The sequence below is a fragment of the Lathyrus oleraceus genome, chromosome 6 (genome assembly GCF_024323335.1).
Source record: "Lathyrus oleraceus cultivar Zhongwan6 chromosome 6, CAAS_Psat_ZW6_1.0, whole genome shotgun sequence".
NCBI classification, from domain to species: domain Eukaryota; kingdom Viridiplantae; phylum Streptophyta; class Magnoliopsida; order Fabales; family Fabaceae; genus Lathyrus; species Lathyrus oleraceus.
The window spans coordinates 110,305,140-110,312,419 of NC_066584.1; positions in this window are offsets into that span (position 1 = coordinate 110,305,140).

A 7,280-nucleotide genomic window follows, 5' to 3' on the forward strand; every position below is an offset into this window, starting at 1 on the left:
AGAGAAAAACCCATCGCAGATCTGAAATTTTGGTTCTGGTCATACGCGTATGACACTAGGCCGTACGCGTATGAGATGGCTTGGAGGGGAGGAGATTGGCGCTGATACGCGCCATACGCGTGTATTACGCGTAGCCTATGAGTGGTACGCGTATGGGGTGAGGCCATACGCGTATGGATGAAGAAGATGATGATTCTAACGTAGTTTTGTCTCTGTTAGTACGCGTATGGGAGAGGTGGTACGCGTAGGATACGCGTATGAGACAGGCAATACGCGTATGGGTTGGCTAGGAAATGGGCCATACGCGTATGGGCATGACGCATACGCATATGGGCAGAAGTGGGATTTTTCTGAGCTGTTGTTGTGCAGTTTTTGGTCGTTTCAGCTGAGTGATGTAAATTAGCTGATGTATGATATAGTAGGGATCATTTCCCGTTGTTTTGAGCAGTATAGGCATTAGTAGAGTGTGCTAATACTGTGATTTATTATTTGGCATGATATGAATATGATTCTGTGATAAATATGTTGATGATGTATGATGGTATGCATAATGCTGTGAATGTATCTGTTATGTATGCAATTGTGAATGGACTGTTTATGGCTTAGAGTGTGAGCATATGTCCATTGTGGATTGTTGTTGATGGTTGCATGCTAGGTGATTTAGCGTGCATAGTATGGCCTTTATGGTGGTAGCTAATTCCCATGGTGAGGAATTAGTGAGTGAGTTATTGTGGATTGTTGTTGATGTTTGCATGCTAGGTGATTTAGCGTGCATAGCATAGCCCTTGGGGTGGTAGCTAATTCCCATGGTGAGGAATTAGTGAGTGAGCCACTAGGTCTCAAATGAGTGGGACTAGTGAGCTTGGTAGCCGTATCTGGGTTTGATCGGTGAGGTTGAACTACGTGTTCACGAATAGTCGGTACCGCATGCATGGAGTCTCATTGCATAATGTATGTATGGCGTATAATATGAATGGATGTATTCCAATATTATACGTGTGTTTGTGTTGGGTTGAGTATGATTATGATTTTGAGTTAATGTTGCCGTTGCTGAATGTGTGATCTGATTTGGGTGATGAATGTGTTAATTTACTTAGCATTACATGATATTTTATAATGCTTATTATATCGATTGAGGAACTCACCCTTACAACTATGTTTCAGGTAACGAGCAGTGATTGAGTAGAAGCTAGTGCTTGGAGTCTAGTGTAGTTCCTTAGTGGGTCATGCTCTGGTAGATGTAACATCGGGACGGGATGTTTTACCTTGTTTTCATTTGGTTGTTGAATAATTTTACATGTAATGTGTTACATGGTTTGCATATCCGCTGCGAATTGTGTAATATTTTATTTTGATTATTAAATGAGCATGACAAACTATTTTGGTGAATGGTGTGAAATGTCAAGTGTGACACCCTTAAATTGCATATCTACTCTGATTTATATTTTGTTGAATTAATTAATTATTGGGGTATTTTAGAAGGGTGTTACAGAAACTAGGTATATAATGATGACCAATTCAGGGGAGGAACAATCGTTACTAACAATAACAAGATAGACGAGAGATGACCCGCTGGGGATAAATTGCATAATTAGAGCAATTATCCATGAGATATATCACCGGTTACTGGGTGGTATACTAAAAAATTAAGGAATGTCAATATCGAATTTTGTATAAAGATAACCAACAAGGAGGGAATTACACCTACCGGTATGAGGGTAGAGAACTATAAAAGAGAGTACCCGTCATCGGTTAGGACGAACAACAATCAAGGTTTAACTCTGCACGGGGACAAAATGGGGTTTACAACTACCGGTTACTCGGTAGTAGACCACATAAATATGACTTATAACTACCGGTATGAGGGTAGAGAACCACAAACTCCGCCGGGATAATAATTACTAATTATTGAGCGATTATTCATTTACCACGGGGAAACAGGAAAAGAGTCTCAAGAGACCGATCTAGGATCAAACTAGATAGGCACACCAAATCAAGACTTGTCCCGGTGAGGATATAACTTAATGGGGAAAACCATCTCAGTATATGTGTTGGGAAGGAACAAAAACAATTAACATCCACGAGGATATAACCCGTGGGGAATATGGAAGAAAGGATAGACGCTTTCTGCTTATGGAGCTGACTCTATATGGAGAGATCAGACACACACGTTTGCTTGGGGAAGTATATCACCAAATAGCAGGAGACAACAAACAACGATATATGGCTAATAATGCAACATGAATACCTGAATGTTATAATTATGCATGAATATGCGTGGTTTATGTATGATGTATGCTGACAGACAGACATATCTAACACAACCAGATCCAAGAATTAACCACCCGGTACTACATCTCAAGAGAGAAAGCCAAGTTCACCGGAGAGTATCCAATCTGCTGGGGATCAGAGATACCAGGAAGCAAAGAACTCTGCAAGGGATGAATCATCAATCATTCCAGCTGGGGACGAGAGTTATCACAGACAAGGTCCACCACACCAACAACTCTACTGGGGAATCTATCCGAGGAGATAAAGGATTTATCGGGATCAACCACCAAATACCGCTCTTGCCCAAAGAGATCCAAGCTGCTGAGGAAGAAAGATTGCTACTCTGTTGAAGGGAAGAGAGGTGACTCTCAACAAGCAATCCACTTGGTCAGATAAACCACAAGGGGTTCCGGAGGGAGGAGATACAGTCATGCCAGGAATATGGACAAAAATCTTACCCTGTTGGGGATCGTACCACCCTTGGGAGAGCACTGAGGATCTCCTAAGTATCCTTTCGTCATTGTGAATGTTCACTTTGTTTAAAAACAAATTATAAAAAATTTGATCGTTTAAAACAATGATATTTTCTTAATCAAAACATGCAAAACATTTGTTGAATGGAAACAGATAAGAGTGCCAATAATTGGATAAAAGGCTCAAATTTATTTGATAGAATGGTAGTCTGCGAATGGCAAGACTCCATAGATCTTTACAAATTTGAAATTGGTGATATATATTGGAAAAGGGCTACATTGAACATAATGACCATTTCTCCACCAATTCCGAATCCGATGTATTTGAAGCTTTGGTTGATAATGAGCAAGAATCTCTGACAGACGACAGTTGTAGAACAAAGTCTTGTCAGGATGCGGTTACTTGCCAAATCCCTAATTTTTGCCTAGATTGCCCCAGGATGAGGTACTCAATCTAGCGGGATACATATATCATTATTATATATTTTTTTGTGTCTCTAACTTTTGCCTGGATCGCCCTTTCGGGTTTTCAATCCACCGAGACGCTCATTTTTGCCTAAGCCACCTGTCGTATTACGCGAAAAACCGGCGGGAAAATGAAAACAACAGAGCCGCCACCGTGCGTTATTTATCCCAAAAGAAGGAAAGGAAACGCTCGAAGTAAACCTGGAAAAGACATGGTCTCGCGACCAGAGAGAGATGGGATCGAGAGTCGGTTATGCGAAGGGAAGGTATTAGCACCCCTACGCATCCGTCGTACTCGACGGGATCCACGCTCAAAAGAAAGGATAAAGGTTGTTAAAGACTGCTCAAACACTGCACACAAGGCTGGAAAGAACACACAGAAAGACAAGAGAAACAGGATTGGGAAGAACACACAGAAAGACAAGAGAAACAGGACTCGGCAGGATATCGCATCCTGGGCCTACGTAGTCTGTCAGGCACAGACATCAGAGTCGACGTAGTTCGGGACAGGGGGAACGTGCTCGCTAGGATGTCGCATCCTATGCATACGTATCTTCTCTGACAGAAGAAGAATCAGAGCACTCGTAGCTCGGCTAACGCACGCCAAACAAAACCACACAGGAAACCGACTGCCAATCGCTGGGCTTATGTCAGACTCCACACAAACAGGCAAACCTGGAAACCGAACGCCAATCGCTGGACTTACATCAGGCTCCGAACCAACAAACACACACTGGAAACCAACTGCCAATCGCTGGACTTACGTCAGGCTCCAAACACACAAACAAGACACAGGAAACCGACTGCCAATCGCTGGACTTATGTCGGACTCCAAACACACACAAAGGGGTTGAAAAAGAAAAAAGGCGCCCGGAGAGATCAGCTCATCTCCTGCCTACGTACCTCATCTGGTATGAGGATCAGGGCGACTCGAGCCTAGAAGTTGTCATGCATACGATCCCTATGTTAAGGTTTCTATCTAACTTGCACAGGGAGCAAGCTAGCCTAAACAGCACAAGCAAATACATATAAGCACAAAAAGCAAGCACACACACTATATGCAAACAATTGGGCTCATACAAGGTTAGGCTGTGAAACACAAGCCAACTGGAACCGGGTGAGGTTAGCTCTTAACCCTAACATTGAGAGTTAGGGTGAAGAAGATGAAATAGGAAGTGAGGATAAGACCTCACAGCTCTTATCCCTGGCCTGGGAGAGCTTCAGACAAATGAAAGTGTGGGAGTTCAGAATGTAGGAACTCTTCTCCACATGACTGACACAACATGATCATAGGTTATTATCCACAATGCATCAACACAATGGTGTGAGCAAGGTGAATGACACAACTGAATAGCAGGGGATGGGTTGCACATCCCTTTTACCTGCCATTTGCCTCTTAAGAGGTCTTTACCAGCTTGGCACAAATTTAAACATTCACAAGCATTGCCTCTTAAGGAGGGCTTCAGACAGGTGCCTGCCCACATAACAGGACAGGTCTTCCAGACTACATGAAGTCAGAGAATTATACCTAGGTTAAGCAACCCACAAGCTAGCAAAGCAAGTTCAAAAGAACTCAAAGCGACTTAGGTACCTGAAAACAATCTAAACCAATCAGTTTACAAGTCAAACAATCAAACAGACAACATTCAGTCACACAATCAGACAGATAAGGCATTAAGCAACAATGTGCAAGCCACAAGCCAATAGGCACAACACAAATGACTTAGCATCAACCTACAAAACAACTCAAGGTTAGTCAACATCTAGAGCAAACATCAATGCTCAAGTGAGGAAGCATCATCAACCATGGACTTGGATGTGTAAACCTGAAATCAAAGCTCAACTATGAGTCACAAACCACTAGGTCAAGGCCTAGGGTCAAAGATGGAGAAAAAATTCAAAACAGAACATGAAATTTGACATGAATCAACCTCATTCAATCAAGAACACACTCCAAAAGGTCCCATATCAATATCATTAACCAAAAGTATTTCATGAACCAAACATGGCAAGGTATGCAAATTGTGACCACATTGTGACATCAGAAGAAACAAATGCACATTAAATCAAAAATGATTCAAATAATCTTGGAAAAATTCATGAGTAAACAGGACATACAACATGATCATCACACAAAAAATTAGAGGCATTGGACATCATTAGGCATGGCAATCACATAGCATAAGTCAAGACAATCACAACAAGCACATATGTGACACAAATTGTCACACCAACTTAGCATAGGCATAAAACAGAGATGGATTATGGTAAAAGCCTCAAACCAAAGCCAAAACAACACTCAACATTTCTAGAAATAGTGTGCAAAATTTCACATTCATTGGATAAGGAACAAGCATTTTATGATCAAATGAAATTCAAGGCAATTTTAAAGCTCAAATGTGACCAACCAGAATGAAAAATCTCAATTAAATCAGAAATGATCCAAAAAATTCCAACAAAATTCATGCTCATTCACAACATTCATAACATGCATCACACAAAAATCAGGACAATTGGAGATCATTTGGCATGTTAAACACATCATTCAAGTTGAACAAGCAAAGGTGTGACACAAATTGTCACACCACCTTAACATGACCATAAAACAGAAATGACACATGATAAAAATACCAAATCAACACCAAAATATCAAGCAGCATGTCTAGTTATAGCATGCAAATTTTCAAATTCATTGGATTAAAAACCAGCATTTCACAAATGAATAAGCAAGGCAAGGTACAAAATGCATACATGTTCAAACACTCTAGCACAAAACAAAATCCAGCCAAGCACAATTTATGGAAAAATGATCAAAAAATAATAGACAAGATAAGGAATGCAATGCAAAAAACCTCATAATTTTTGGATCATTATTCAATTAGATATGAATTTTGTAAGATGATGAAAAAATAAAAAAAATGCATGTGAAGCATAGTATGGAAATATGAGGGAAATAAGAGAAATCATGAAGCATTTGAAAATGTGGAATGGATGAGGATCGAACTCGGAGCCAATTCAAATGTTTAGCGCGCCAGGGATTGAAACGCTGCGTCTCATTAATCCCAGTGGCAGGGCAAAACGCCGTGAGCCAATCAAAACGCCAGGAAGATGCATACGTGGACCAACACATGCACATCTCTTAACAAACACATGCAGAACCATGAAAAGTGTTTCTAATGGATTAAAAACCGTGGCCTATGCGAACATCATCTTCTCCAATCGCGCGCTCAATGAACAGTGGCATATTCATCATGCACCAAGAACAAATTCTCCAGAATTCAGAATTAAAGACGTCATCATGTAGTATTTTCATCATGGATCACGAATCAACTAACAACTAAGCATAATTCCTCATGTTAAGATCAAATCGAGCAAATCAAGTTTCATGCATGGATCTTTAACCTACCATAACTAACTCAATTTGGCACCAAAAATCATGATTCGAAGCTCAGCATAACCAGCCTAACAAGCTCTACAACAATAGCATAAGAATTTTGAGAAAAAGAGAGATCGATTTGGAACCTCTTTGAAGAGCAGCAGCTGGATTTCGATGAATTCAGGCCTTGTGATGCTTCAATGTTCCTCCAGGATGCTTGTATGAGTGATTGGAAGAGAGATCGAAGCTCAATTGCTCTTGAATCCAACAGAATTTGTCATTGCCATGGATGCTTTCAAGCTTCAATTATGAGCAAAACATGCACAGTTTCTCTCGAATTCTTCTTCAAACTAGCTCAAGAATGCTTCAGGAAGATGAATTGATCAAGAGAAATGGATCTTGTTTGAAGAAAATGGAAGAAAATTTTGAGAGAAATTTTTTGTGATTTTGATCTAGATCTGAATTTTGTGATTGTTGTTATGAAAAACAGTTAGGTTTTGGTATATATACCTCCTACTAATCACTCCTTAATCATGCTTAAGCCATTTGGTAAGTGTAATTAGTAAAATGAGGTGTAAGTGCAAAAATGGGATTTTCACCCTATGCATGAAATGCATGGTGAACAGTGCACGAATTGTGATTCATTTTCACTCAAAAATCTGTTTTGGAGCTAATGGTGGTGGAAAAAAGATCAA